Raw genomic sequence first — 14238 nt, forward strand, 5'->3', positions numbered from 1 at the left:
AATTGGGGGTTCAGTTATTATAGACTGCAAATTGCACCATATATTATAGACTGCACATCGCCAGTCCTGGGCCTACAAGGAATATAATTCTGAGGGGTAAAAGGAAGTCCCCCAGGGTCTAGTCATCCCTTCCACCAGGAGGCTTGCCCATCCAGCAAGCTACCCCAGTTTCTGGGCTACAATCAATCAGCTCTGCTCTCCTTCCTAGTCAACCCTAAAGTGGCTGGGTCTGCTCTTAAGTCCTGTCACCATGCCTGACATTTGCTGCAGCTGTTGCAGTGCCACTTGGATTCACAGCAGTGCCCCATACTAAAAAATAAAAAAAGTACTGGACCACCCCCTCAGGCAGCAGAAGCTTGCTCTGAATGTGGGGCTGAGTTGCATACTGGGGCAGTGGGAGTCCCTGCGGGAGAAAAAAGGGGAGCAGAGGGAAGATAGTGGCAGTGGAGGATCTGGAGGAGGCCCAGAAGGGGACTCAGAACTGAGCCTGTCCTGCCTCTCTACTTGTGCTCAGCAAGGGGACTCTGCAGTCCCAGTAGCCGTAGTACCCAGCCCCCAACATTGCCCAGCTTTGGCTCCACCCGAGGCTCTCGGTGATCTGGCCCCATGCGCCTCTGTCCAATGCCAGCTGCAGCATCCTCAGCTCCCTCCATGCTGACCCACTGCCAAGTGCTCCCTGCTTGGGCCCAGAACCTACCAGCCTGAAAGGGCTGCCTGGTCCAGGACCAGCTCCCCTCACCAGGCACTGGGGCCCCACTTGTCCCACACTCAGAGTCTTGGACATGGCTAGAGTTAGCAGACACATCAGAATACTATTCCAGCTCACAGGAAGAACACTGGAACCATATTCCAGAGCACTCTGGCATGACTTGAGTGCTGACCCCCATACTCTCATTAACCCCCTTCTTGTCAGCATGGAGCACGTCTGCCCCAGCACATACAGATGTAATTACATCAGTATATAGTTGCTGTGTATAGTATATGAATTTAAAACTCTACAGTTATACCTCCCCCTTGTTCTAGAATAAGAAGTGGCTTTTTTCAGGATTCCAAAGTTTCATAAACAAAGCTGGGGGGAGGGGGTGAAATCACTTTGATATCAGAATAAGAGTGTCCACGTGGCTATATTACTGGTATAACTCTAGCGTGTTAAATTCATGTCCTATCTTATACCAGTATAGCTTCCACACATAGACAAACCCTGAGGGGATGTAATTTACACAGAGGATGCAGTGCAGCCAACTTTTATGAATCTTGTAAATATTTGTTGTGTACTTTAAGCCTTAGGTCCAGGAGACAAGTGAAGGGGAGAATCTCAGCTTTTTCAAAAAAAGAGTTTTCTAGTAAGACTGGATGGAAATGTCTCATCAAAACTTTCTGGATGGAAACGTGGGCTTTCAACAAAATCAAATATTTTTTGAATATTTGGGTGATGTAGTCTGACCTGGGAGCTTGACCTGTAGTAAGTGGGAGCATGAATCATCTGAACTACACTTCTTTTGAGGCACCACAGTGGCATATCCAAATTGAAATATTTCAGTTTGGGACCAATGTTTTCCATGCAACATCCCTCTTCCCTTTTTCTGACCAGTTGTACTTTCTAGTCCTTATGGTTGTGGGGGAAGAGCTTGAAATAAAACCAAATGCACCCAGAAGACTGAAAAAAAAACCCAAAAAATCCAGAAGACAAATAAATAACTTTGGTGTTCTTTTTATTTTTTAAGTCTCATGATTTTTGGTGGTCTGGCTTATAATTTTTTCCATGCATGTGATAGGGAACATGAAGAGAGACTGCTACCTATTTTCTGGGTAGCCAGATGTGGATATTGAAGAAATATCCAGGAGTGCGGGGCATGTTTTGTTCATCCCTTTCACAAGATCAAGACACTTTGTAATTTTATCCTGAATGTTGTGCTATTTGCTACTAAAACTAGAGAAAGATTCAGATATGAAGAGTTGTCTTCACTCCAGAAGTGTTCACCTGGCAGAAAGCATGGTCTTTTTGTGTGTATGCGCTTTATTACAATGGAGAATTTCAATGTTTTTTGCCAGGAAGAGCAGGGGGGGCATTACACATGGAGATCCCTTCTCACCATTTTGGAAGCTTACAGGAAGCAGTTTCCACAGACCAGACACACCTGCCAGGAAAAAAAAAAAAGTGAAGCCTTTGCCTAGCAGTACCAAATAGGAATCCTATCAGGAGGCCGCAGAGAGGCCAAAGACCGTATAGAACTTCAAAAGGTCTACCTAACCTGGGTATGAGACACAGACAGCCTGGGGACAAGGAGCCAGGTCAGGAAATTACCAAGCCAGATACTCACCTCATATACCAGGGCAGCCAAGTGCAGATCTAGAGTAGCTGGCACATGACTGAAATTGTTCAGACACATATACTGAGCTTAGAGACACACAGTTCAGTAGAAGAGTTAGCTTCCAGCAGCAGGAGATACTTCCCTCAGAGAGCAACTGAAAGGCTGTAAATAAGGAGCACAAAGAACCCTGGACTCATTGGTGCTAGAGTGGGCCCTAGGGCCAACTAGGTGGGAGGAGTAGGTAGAATCTATCATTCAAGGACCAGCAGTGCTTTAGGAGGGAGTGAAACACCCTTCAACTTCTCAGTAAGATCTATTTTCCCACAGTGAAGAGAATTCCATGCTGTATTCAGACCTAGTGATCTGATTAACCTCACTCTTCAGCCTGAACCACAACACCCCTGGAAAGCTACATATGGCCAATGATGTAAAGACTTCAAAAGTCATACAAAATAACTCCTTGAGATAAGTTACTTTCTAGCAGCAGGATTACACAAAGAATAATCATAATGGGGGGAAATTGAGAGTTGATGAGCATTGTTTCATAGATGGCTTACCTTTCCAGTATTAGGATTCAGAATGCCTCAGTTTGCCCTCTAGGCTGCAGATTCCTGCTAGTAGGGTACACCAGGCCTCAGTTTCCCATCTGGCTGACTGGTTGTTTTGATGTGGTTTAGCCATGCAGACAAACCATAGCATCCTCCCCTCTGGAGTAATGACATCAAACAAAGTTTTTTTTTGTTTTTTTTTTAAAAAGTCCTTCCACCTCCCTAGGCTAAGCAGTCCTTAGCAAGGGTACACCTTCATCTGCCCCTTTGGTGCAAGGAAATGAATAAGGTTTCCTAACCCTCTCCAGAAGCCCTGCTTGAGACCCCTAAATATGGGCAGGTGAACACACTAGCCTTCAGGCCCACGCCACTTCCCATCCTAGGCCATTTTTTACAGAGAAAAGTCTTCAGCCTTCAGTGCAAGGCTCCATTGAACAGCTTACTCTAAGGTTCTTTCCTCTGCAGGACTTCTCCTCAGCCCTTGATAGGTCACCTCCTCCTTCTAATCTTTTTCAACCAGGAGCACCCTATCAGTCTTCCTTTTACTGGGAGAGCTCCAACAGCTGCTGCCATTTCCCTTTGGTACCTTCCCCACAATGAGTCTCTCAGCCAACAGCTACTGCTTGGCTATCTCCCTGACTAAGCTGAAGGGAGTTCTTTTATAGAACTGTCTCCTTTCTCACCAGGTCTTGCTATTGCCTGCAATCACATGCTCCTTCCAGGAACAATTCCCAGAATTCTCTTGATTCTGGACTAAGACAAGACAGGTTGGGTAGCCTGTAGCCTCCCTTAAAGGGGCCAGGCTATCCTGTTATACACTGGAACACCATCTTTTAAATGGGATTTACCATCATCATAATATCAAATATCCATATGTCTCTTAATCTGAAAAGCACTTTATAGACGTCAGTCAACCTCACAACACTGTAGATAAGTATTGCAATTTCCATTTGACAGATGGGGAAACTTTAGGTGTCAGTTTAAGTAACTTGCCAAGGCCACAGACTGTTTGTGTTAGAGCCTCGGTTCTAACTCAAGAGTTCCCAGTGATGTGCAACAATCACCAGGTCATGACTATTTCAGAAAAAATTGACATGACCTTTAGAGACCTGCCTGACATAAGTGGAGTAAATGTGTTAATCTATGGCATCTTCTGCTAAGCCACCAGTCTGGCTATACATAAAAAGTAATTTTATGTTGTTTTTGCATTCTAGAAAAACCCTTCTTTCTTCCCTATAGGTCACAGAATCATCAGACAGATCCATGAGCAGCTCAGGAACTAATTTTTGTTCCTATAGACAGCAGTTTGAATTTCAGTTTCCAAAGCACAGTGAAATCCATGAGATCCCTTCCTCCAATGAGCATTGGATCAGGCTCTAATTTAGGATACCTTCCATCTTGATGTAAATATTCATTGTGCCAGACACATAGTGACAATAACTTTACAGGTTGGTGGTTAGGGCACTCACCTTGGGGTGCACATGAGCGCTTATCACTTCTCCAGTGACTATTTATACAACGTGGAACAGCTGCAATAGGAGAGGCTAACATCAAGCTACCCCAGCATATTTAATAGTCTGGTGGTTAGGTCACTTACTGGAGAGGGGAAAAAGCTGTAGTCAAGTCCCTGTTCCCAAGCTTGGCTATTAGGTCTGGGGGGCACCACCCCCTGATTAGTACCTAAATGTTAGAGTTACTTTCCTAAGTCCCCTGGTGAGTCTAGCCTGAAAAACTGAGCTATTGTTGGGGTGGGGGGGTGAGAATTGTTACTATATTTCTGAAGATTTTTTTTAATGAAACAATTCACCAATATTGACACAAATTCACTAAATGTTTTGGACAACCGATATCTGTGGCAGGAATCCCCCAGAAAAAATGTGTGTAATTCAGCTGGAAGCTCAGAGGGACTGTGTACAAGAGTAGAAACTCCTACATCAGTTTACAACATGACAGGAGAGGAGAGTGAGGAGAAGAAACACAGAGCCATGGCTCAGCTCAGACCTCCTCCATTTTGGGGGGTGGGTGGGGACTTGGGCAATGCTAAATTAGCATGTTTTCTGAACTCCTCACTCTGATTGCAACCTGACCTTTGTTCAGGAGGTGGAGAGAGTTCTTTGCATTCTTCCCCCCACGCCCATTGCCCATGCATGTACAGCCAGCTGAATCTGACCCTACAACACGAAGACCTAAAGGCTAGAACCTGTTAATATTATTAGCTCATTAAGAACCACATACACCTATGATGCTACATAGATAACAACAGTAAAATTTTATACAAGTTGCAGTTTTGTTAATTTTGCTATATTAGGCTAATGGTTATTCTGATGATCAGTATGTTTATACCTGACATGATGAACCTTCCATGCCTGCAAGATGCCTAAATAAAAAATATAAATCAACTGTAGCTAGGCATGCCTCCTCTGGGTTTTCTTTGAGTATTTGTAGTGTTGGAAGTTTATCAGGGCTTACCTACTCAGAATGCAAATCAGGTACCGGGTTCAGATAACATATAGCCTAAATTAGTTAAGTATGCAGCTCCACTCACGTAACTCTTTGGCTTAAATATTTAACATGTCCTTAGCTCAGGCTATGTTTTTCAGTACCTAAGAAAAAAACACACCAAAATCTTCATTACAAAAGGAAGAGACAAATTAGAGCTTTTCACAATAAGCTATTATCACATATATTAGCAATTACAGAGGGGAGGGTGGGTGGTGAAAGAAACAGTCCTTCAATTTTGAAATCTTTGGTTGCTTGAAATAAAATACTTTCATACCTTAACATCTGGGTTGGGCTCTAATAATTAGATTTTATTGTTTTATTCTGCATTTCCTTTAGTTTCCAACAGCTGAGATTAACAGGTATTAAATAAAGAAAACTTTGCCATTTTGTCTAGACTTTTAAATCCAGTAAATCTTTGTTAGCTATTGTAAGATGGAGCAGAATTATCCAATATTAGTTTATAGGAAAAAAACAAAGAAGATAGGATAAACTTAATATTTAAAAGCTAGGATTTTTGTGCCTTGGTAGAATGTAAAAGACCAAAGCCCTCAAAGGATTGTAAGGAAACATTTTTAGTGGTATAATCTTCTAGACAGGAGACAGGCCATTCTTGGTGTGCTGGTAATTTTTACATAACACTGGATCAGCATTTTCTTCAGTCTGCTAACTCACTGACATTTGACTTATTTCAGTAGCTGTTCTGCCGCTCAGTGGTATCATTTTTGTGGGGGGAAACCTCTACAGAAATTAATAGTGGCCATGCTAGCTAAAGACAGACGTAGTTTTTTACATTTCTAGATGGAAAGCAGTAATTTATTATTAGAAAAGCAGTATGATCTACAGGAAAGCACATGGGATTTGAAAACATGAGGCCTAAATGCCAGCCTTGGTTCTGCCACTGGTCTTTGACTAGCCTTGGGCAACTCATTTCACCTCCCTGTGCTCAGTTTCTCTATCCAGTAAAATAATTATAAGTTAGACAGTTCCTAGTTAGAGAACTCTTTCCTGCTCAGCCCTCCTCCCGAGGAGAAATGTCTTCATTCCATTTCAGGTAATTTCCTTTCTCCAGAAATATTGCTTTGCATCACCTTATGTGAAAGAACAAGAAGCAGCTTTGATGTGAAATTTCTTCCTTGTGAAATTCAGAAGTGGGACGGGGGCATGTTCTGAAAATTCTCTTTTGTTGGCAGGAGAGAAGGTGAGAGGCATATCAATCCTGAGCCCCATGGGAAAAAGTGATTTCATGCTCAATTGAGGTTTTATTTTTAGTTCATTTGCAAGATCTTTGTCCATAGCCCATTCACTTATTGGATGTTGATAAGACAAACAGAGAATACAAAGTATATTTGAATTCTGGATGTAAGTTTTAGGACATACAACTTGGTACATGCCAAACTGTGTATGCTATTAAGATGTTTACTCCTACCTCCAATCAGCCAGTGATACCAGCCTTCATTGTCCACCTATTATACATAATGCTGGGCAACATAGTTTATTTGCTGAAAAGTGTATTTATGTTTGACATGAAACTATTCAGGAATTTGACACTAATGCACTGAATATTTGTGGCCAAAAATAAATGAGGGGGTGGGGTGGTAGATTCACAAAGGAATTTAGGTGTCATTCACATGGGGGAGATGGTGGCACCCCCCAGTGGCACAGGGCATTCAGTAGGAATGCAGGAGACTCAGATTTGAATCCATGCACTGGCATAAGGAGTTAAACCCAGCTAACTCCCCCCTCCCAGCTGACTGTCCTAACTACCAAGCTGTAAAATATTCTGGGGTGGAGTTCTTTCAATATCTCTGTGCCACTTTGAATAAAATACTTGAATAGTTCTTGAGCCAGAGTGAAAATGATTTCACAGCCTAGCACAGGGCAGACCTAGGTTCCAGTTGCTGATTCAGAGCAGGGAACCAAATGTATGTCTCTTAGGTCCCAGTTGAGTGCCCTAACCACTGAACCAAATGTCAGCCAGGCAGAGGATACAGGAGCACCACCACTGCCTTCTCCCCTGGGGTTGTGAATTTAGCCCTTTAAAAATGCCCACAAACAACACATTTGGAGTTGAATGAAATGTTTCACTGACCCGAAATGGACATTTTGTCAGCTTTTTCAATTAGCTAAAGATTAAAAAAAAGTCCAGATTCAATTCAAATCAAATATATTTTTCCATTTATTCACCCTGCTCTAGTTACGCTTCATATAAGCACCTTTGAGTTTTCTCCCATGCTGCTCCTTACACATGGGAGAAGCTCCCTATGAGCATCACAAAGTCACTTCATTGCTCTTTTTCAAACCTCTTCTTTGACACAATGCCTACAAAAAACTTGGCAATTGTTAGGCACCTGGTGTGCTGAGACCACTATCTATCCCGTTGATCAATATTGCCTTATTGTTTTCCAGTATTCCTCTTCCTTGTTGTCTCTTGTCCTACACAGAGTATAAGCCCTTGGGGCAAAGACCATGTGACCAGGTGTTCCCACCCAGCACTGGTTCAGCAGGGGGAAGGTCCTTTAAAAGCCTTCCCACTTCCTGGATCCCAACAGGACTGGTTCAGCAGGGGTTAAGCACACACTGTGGGCTGAGGAAACTACACCCCTTAGTCCCTGTTGGGCATGATCCAGCTGGAACTAGGATATAAAAGGGAGCAGTTCAGCTCAGTCTGGGCTGATTGCTGAAGGGAGTGGAGGTGTCTTGCAGGTTCCTGTGAAAAAACTGCTTGTAGGCAAAGACACAGCAGCCGCCTGGGCTGAGGTGGCAACTGACCAGCACTTCAGAAGAAGGAGAGACCATGGAATCCTGGGTTTACCAGTTGTGGAAGAATGGGTAGGAAGTAGCCCAGGGGAACTAAATATTGATCTGATTGTAGATCAATATGGTTTGGGGTTTGACTCAATATGTTTTGGGAGGATCCCTGCTGAGTTGATGGTGGATACCTGTGCTTCAGACACAGCTCAAGGCTGGGACCTGGTGAAACAGGGAGGGCCTGGATCCCCCTATCCTGGCTGTCACCAACCTCTGGGTGGTGGCTGCCTGGCCTCTGGGACCCACTGCCCTGCTGCAAGAGGGCAGTCCTATTGACTTTGGCTGCTGCACCACACTGGCCTAGGAGCCAGGGCTGCTGTGGTGACTTAGGAGACTAAGCAACTTAAGCTATCCAAGCTCTACTTTAATTCCCCTATACCCTGACAGCCCCGATGGGGTGGACCTACTCTGCCACAGGCCACTGTTTTGTTTGTACAGTACAGTAGCACAATTGGGTTCTGGTCCATGACAGGGGCTCTGCCACAACACCCACTATAAAAACTGCACGATCATGATTCTATACTTGCAGGACAGAATAATATTAAAAACAGATGGACAGAATTTAGAAAATAATGAAAAATATTCTGCAGATAATTTTACAAATTTGGGGGAAATATTTTGCCTAGCTCTATGGATGAACAGCATCTGTTTTACATGTATTGTTTAATAAGAGCCTCTAGTTTTTGGAGGGATGTTTAGGAAATTGTTTTGCTCCGCTCTAACTGTGACACTAACTAATATAATTACTCTTGGTTAAACATTTTATGGCAATATGCCTAGTTTTCAGGCTAAGTGCTGCTTATGCAAACCATCAACTCTCATAATTGCATACAATGTAGCTAACTAATTTTGTAGGAAATCAACAGGTAAAATGGTATTTTCCTTGTTATAACAATACAAAAAAATAGTGCAAATCAATAGCTTGCCATGGGCAGTTTACCCCCTTCTGCTTTCAGGAATTGAAGGATTGGAGATCAGTGGTAAGAGGTCAGTGACTCAGCTCTCCATCCCAAGAAAGAGAACAAAGCCTATTAATAGAACATTACTAGGACAGCAAAAAAGTCTTTCTGCTGGTTCCTCCAACTCTAAAATAATATACACTTTGTAATTTAATCCACCTCTAATCAAATAGAAATACACAGTAAAAGTAGCTGATCCAAAAGTGTGTGTCAACAGGATGTATATAGTAGGGGATAACCTCAACATTCAGATAATATCTGGATTTGATTGGGTCGCTTTCCTCCCCTTATTCCCACCAACTAAATTCAGTTCCTGGTTTCACTTCAGGCCCATTTTAAAAAAAATATTAGTAATCAATGAGAAAATCAGATGCAGTAAATAGACTGAAGTGGTCTGATCATTTGAGTGCATGGATGCCGCACAGCTATAGGCCCACAACTGTTTCTCAGATATGGAAGTCCCTCCACTATGCTTGATATGGGAATCTGATTTGCCTAACACTGTGATGCTGATAACCAAGAGCCAGCTCTTGTCAAAGCTGTAGGCATTAGCTAAGTATTGACAAACTTATAGCTGGAAACCAAACAAGGTCACCTGTATGTTTTGTTCAAAATTCTTCTTAGTCTTATAAGAACATACTTAGCATTTCATAGAGTCTAAACACTTAAGTTGCTGCATGCATTAATCTCACTTGTAATGTCTGTATACCATGCTATAAGGAAATTTGAGTTTTTTGCTTTATAACTTTGAAAATGTTTGCTCTGAACTTGTGAACCCAGGCATGGGGATCGTCCTCCGATGCCCAGTCAGGAAGCCTGTGAAGATTAAATGGGCTACTAAGGAATGTCATGGTACAAAGTGAATGGCCCTATCACACCTTGGAACGGCTACGTGCAAGGGAGTTCATCTCAGGAAAGCTAATGGTAAAAGATAAAACAGCATCACAAGAGAATTTTTAATCTTTGATATTTGAACTCTCACAGGGCCAGAGACACTAAACTAAGGCAGAGATCCCCAGGGGTTACCCCTTGCTCTGAAAGACATTTTGAATTGACAGATTATTACATCTGTCATCTTTAGGAACTATAGATGGCAACTCATGTATATGTATTTGCTTGCTTTAACCTGTAAATAACTCTCTTGGCTCTTTCCCAATTAATAAACCTTTAATTTATTACAGGATTGGCTATAGGCATTGTCTTTGGTGTGAGATCTGAAATACAAATTGATCTGAGGTAAGTGACTGGTCTCTTGGGCCTGGGAACAACCAGAACATTTTATGATTTTTGGTATAAGTGACCTTGTATCACTAAGTCCAGTTTGCCAGGGTGGCAAGATAGACTGGAGAACCTAAGGGTATTGTCTGTCTCCATTGTAAGACCGTTATAGTGATTCCAGAGTTAACATTTGTTATTGGGTTGGTGAAATCTAATTGTAGAACATACCACTAGTTTGGGGTGTCTGCCCTATTTTTTGACATTTTGCCTAGAGGTACACCACTCCAGACATTATGACAAACACCTCTCCAGTCATTTCTCAATAACTGCATTAAGATTGCAGATACTTCAGGGGAAGGACCATGTCTTTGTTTGTGATCAGTGAAGTGCCTGCATGTTGGTGCTATTCAAATATAATAGTAACTGTCTCTGGGATTTGCTCCTCAGCTCTTGTTAGCAATTATTTTCACATCTGTATGTCCTAAAGCAGTGGTTCCCAAACTTGTTCCGCCACTTGTGCAGGGAAAGCCTGGCGGGCGGACCAGTTTGGAAGTGGCAGCCAGTACGGCCCTCGGCCAGCGCTGCTTCCAGCAGCTCCCATTGGCCTGGAGCAGTGAACCGTGGCCACTGGGAGCCACAATGGGCCGAACCTGCGGACGTGGCAGGTAAACAAACTGGTCAGGCCTGCCAGGGGCTTTCCCTGCACAAGCTGCAGAACAAGTTTGGGAACCACTGTCCTAAAGAAATATGGCTGCTTTATTTCCTTGCCTCTTTGCTACCACATGCAGCCATATACTCCTCTCAGCCTACCCCACCTAGCATATTCTTACTCCTGAGGAAGGCTCACCATCACACACAGAGTAATTGCATTTGAATTAAGTTGTATTTTTTTTGTTTTACTTTAAAAGCTTCTCTTCCTTTTCTTCCTCCTCCCCCTTCAGAAACACCAGTGCTGATTGGGAATAATAAGCCCAGATTCTGCCAAGTTAGCTTTTAAATAACATTCAGTGGAAATGGGAGAAAAGCCTACCCAACTTTTATTTGTAAAAAGGATCTTGTAAAATAAATATAATCCGCACAAAAAACTCGACCTGATTCAGTGTTAAAGTTAATTAAATCCCATGGCCTAGGTGAAGTGTGTAGTTAAGCATAACCTTATTTCTTTCCACTGTGCTTTTTTGCTTTTTATTAAAATATGGTTTAATCTTTATATGAATTTAAGCTGTTTGTCAAATACAATGCAAACTGGTGCTTTCTTCAAACCTGGTTTTTCTGTAGACTTCATTGAGATTTAAAAATCAATTCAAATTTGAAGACTATATGAACTATACTATAACTTAACCTATGTAAAATTGCATGAGAAAACCCTGCTTGTGGTGTTTGACAAATATATAGTGACACAGAAAATTCATATTTTCAATTATGAACACAAGGGGGAGTAGACTAATGTAGAACTGTCATCCTTAAGTAAACATTACCTGACTTTTTGAGGGCTTGGTTTTCCAACCTTAATGCTGTTTTAATGTTAGGTGTTGGTATTGTTTGTCTGGATTGTCCTTGTGGAGGAGTGTGAAGCTTCCTGAAGATACCCAAGGCTATCAGGCCTCTCACGACCACCTGCCTGGTCTATGCCTGCCAGGGGGCCAACTCCTCATTTCCACCTGCCTTAAGCAACATAGGCACTCCCCTCACAGGCCCTGATGTCTTTCTACAGGTTAGCGATAGGCAAACTCCAACTCTCAAGCTTTCAGTCTCCCTGGAGTATCCAGTTACAATCCACAGGACATTCAGTGTTCACAGATCCACTGCTTTAAAGAAACAGTACACCCCAGCTTACCAGTTCCACTTCATTTCATCACTCTTAGATGCGTTTACAGTGAAATCAGATATCTGTTTATTTAACAAAACAGATTCAAGTGACAGCAAGTAGAATTATTGGAAACAAATGGTTACCTATAAAGTAAAATCATCATAATACACATTCTAGAGGCTTAAAGTCAGTTAATTAAATCATCATGTCTTTTAGAGTAACTTTCTCCCCTTCTTCTCCCCCCGCCCCAAAGCCTTGCAGTGCTTTATAGCCGGTTTTGGCTGTGACCTTCCTTTCATGACAGACTTGCTTCCTAGGTGAAGGATTCAGTATTTCCTTATACTCCAAGATATAACAGTCCCATCCTTTGTCTTTAGTCAATAATGAGACACCCCCTCCTATTTGTTATATCTGGTAGATTTTTCTCTCCTGTAGAAATCCTTATTTCACATTCTCCTATTCAGTCTGCAAACGGACATCCATTGTGAGGCACACAATACACAAATAGCCAGACAGGGAGATAGGTGTCCGTTACCTTAGGAACATATTTTTTCCTGTATAGATACAGAACTCCTTAAAAATTATCCGCACATACATTTCACAATGAGTGTCAAGCAGACCTGGTTGACATTGGCTTTCAGTAGAGACCTTACATGCCATCCTTCAGTGTACAATTATACATATATCTGACCCAGGTCATCCCTGCAAACCCCTCTGAACCCCCTGAGCCCTCTGCCTGTTGGCATTAAGGGGCCCTTGTTCACAGGAAAGAAAGTTTAAAAAAAGAGAGAATAAAAAGTGCTAGTGAAGCACATGAACATTTGCTCATTGCCTCCATAACCCAGCCACCTTTAAGGGTTTTTGAATATTTGGCTCAGGTCTTGACAAAGGCCTCCCAAATCCAGCTGCCCAGTCAAAGTTGAAATCACTTCAGCCTCAGAGGTTATATATTTATCAAAAGCTGAAGTTGCTTCATAACACTGTCAACCAGTCTAGCTTTAGGCAAGTTGATAGTTAAAAACACCAAGACATTCATGACTTTAAAACTATAGAGTCCATTTTCTTCCTATTTGGCTGGCTGCTTAGATCTCAATGAGACATACCCACACACTTCATGCTCTGCTCATTGTAAGATTCTGTTTTGGTCCCTTTGGCACACCTCAGCTAAGATCAACCATGGAAAATTTTGTTTAAAAAAGCTACAACTGAAACACAACCACAAGGCAAGTAGCCCTAAAACAGCCACATTGCAGGGGCCTTACACCTACTAACTTCTGACATATTAATGCTACTGAAAAGCTAGACCTTGGTGGTTGGCCTGGGCTGGCAGACAACTTAACTTTCAGTCTTGGGGTTTTGTGCCCAGAAAAGGATTATCTCATAAACCAAGAATACCCTTAAGTTTTGTTCTTTAATCAACTGAAAATCATAAATACAAGAACAAAAATTCAGTCATATGATAGGCCTGATCTTGCCACAAAAAGAGGATGGGTTCCCCAAAAGACAATGGTCTATAAGCCCCTCACCAGACTTGCACAAATGATACAAAGAATTCTTAAACCTTTTACTTCATTCAAAATTTAATTATATTCAGACAAAAGGGAAGGCTGATATTCTTAATGTTCAACAGGTGCAGAACTAAAAGTGACTAGAAACTTTGTTCAATTAGAAAAGCAGGATTTTTTTGAAGTGCCTACACTTCATCTTTCTCTGTCATGTTCTTGCAGCTCAGTCTGATTTCCTAGGTCTATTTTGTATTGCAGTACTTCAATAGGGGAAAAAATTATCAGACATATAAATATTGATAAGAAAGGAGCTAAATACTAAGGTGATGGGCAGAGTATGAAATCCTAAATAAACAGAGGAAAAATGTGGTTGACTGGATGGGACAGCATGGGAACTATAAGAGCTTTATGCTTTCCCAGCATCAGGTCATCTGGTCATGCCTCAGTTTCCACACAGTGCATCAGTTTCCTTCTGGATACGTTTGTTTGGATAACACAGTCCTCCTGCCAAACCAGTAATCCTCCACTCCAAGGCCTGGTCTACCTTAGGTCAACATAGCTATGGTGCTCAGAGCT

This window comes from Malaclemys terrapin, chromosome 3 (genome assembly GCF_027887155.1).
Source record: "Malaclemys terrapin pileata isolate rMalTer1 chromosome 3, rMalTer1.hap1, whole genome shotgun sequence".
NCBI classification, from domain to species: Eukaryota; Metazoa; Chordata; order Testudines; family Emydidae; genus Malaclemys; species Malaclemys terrapin.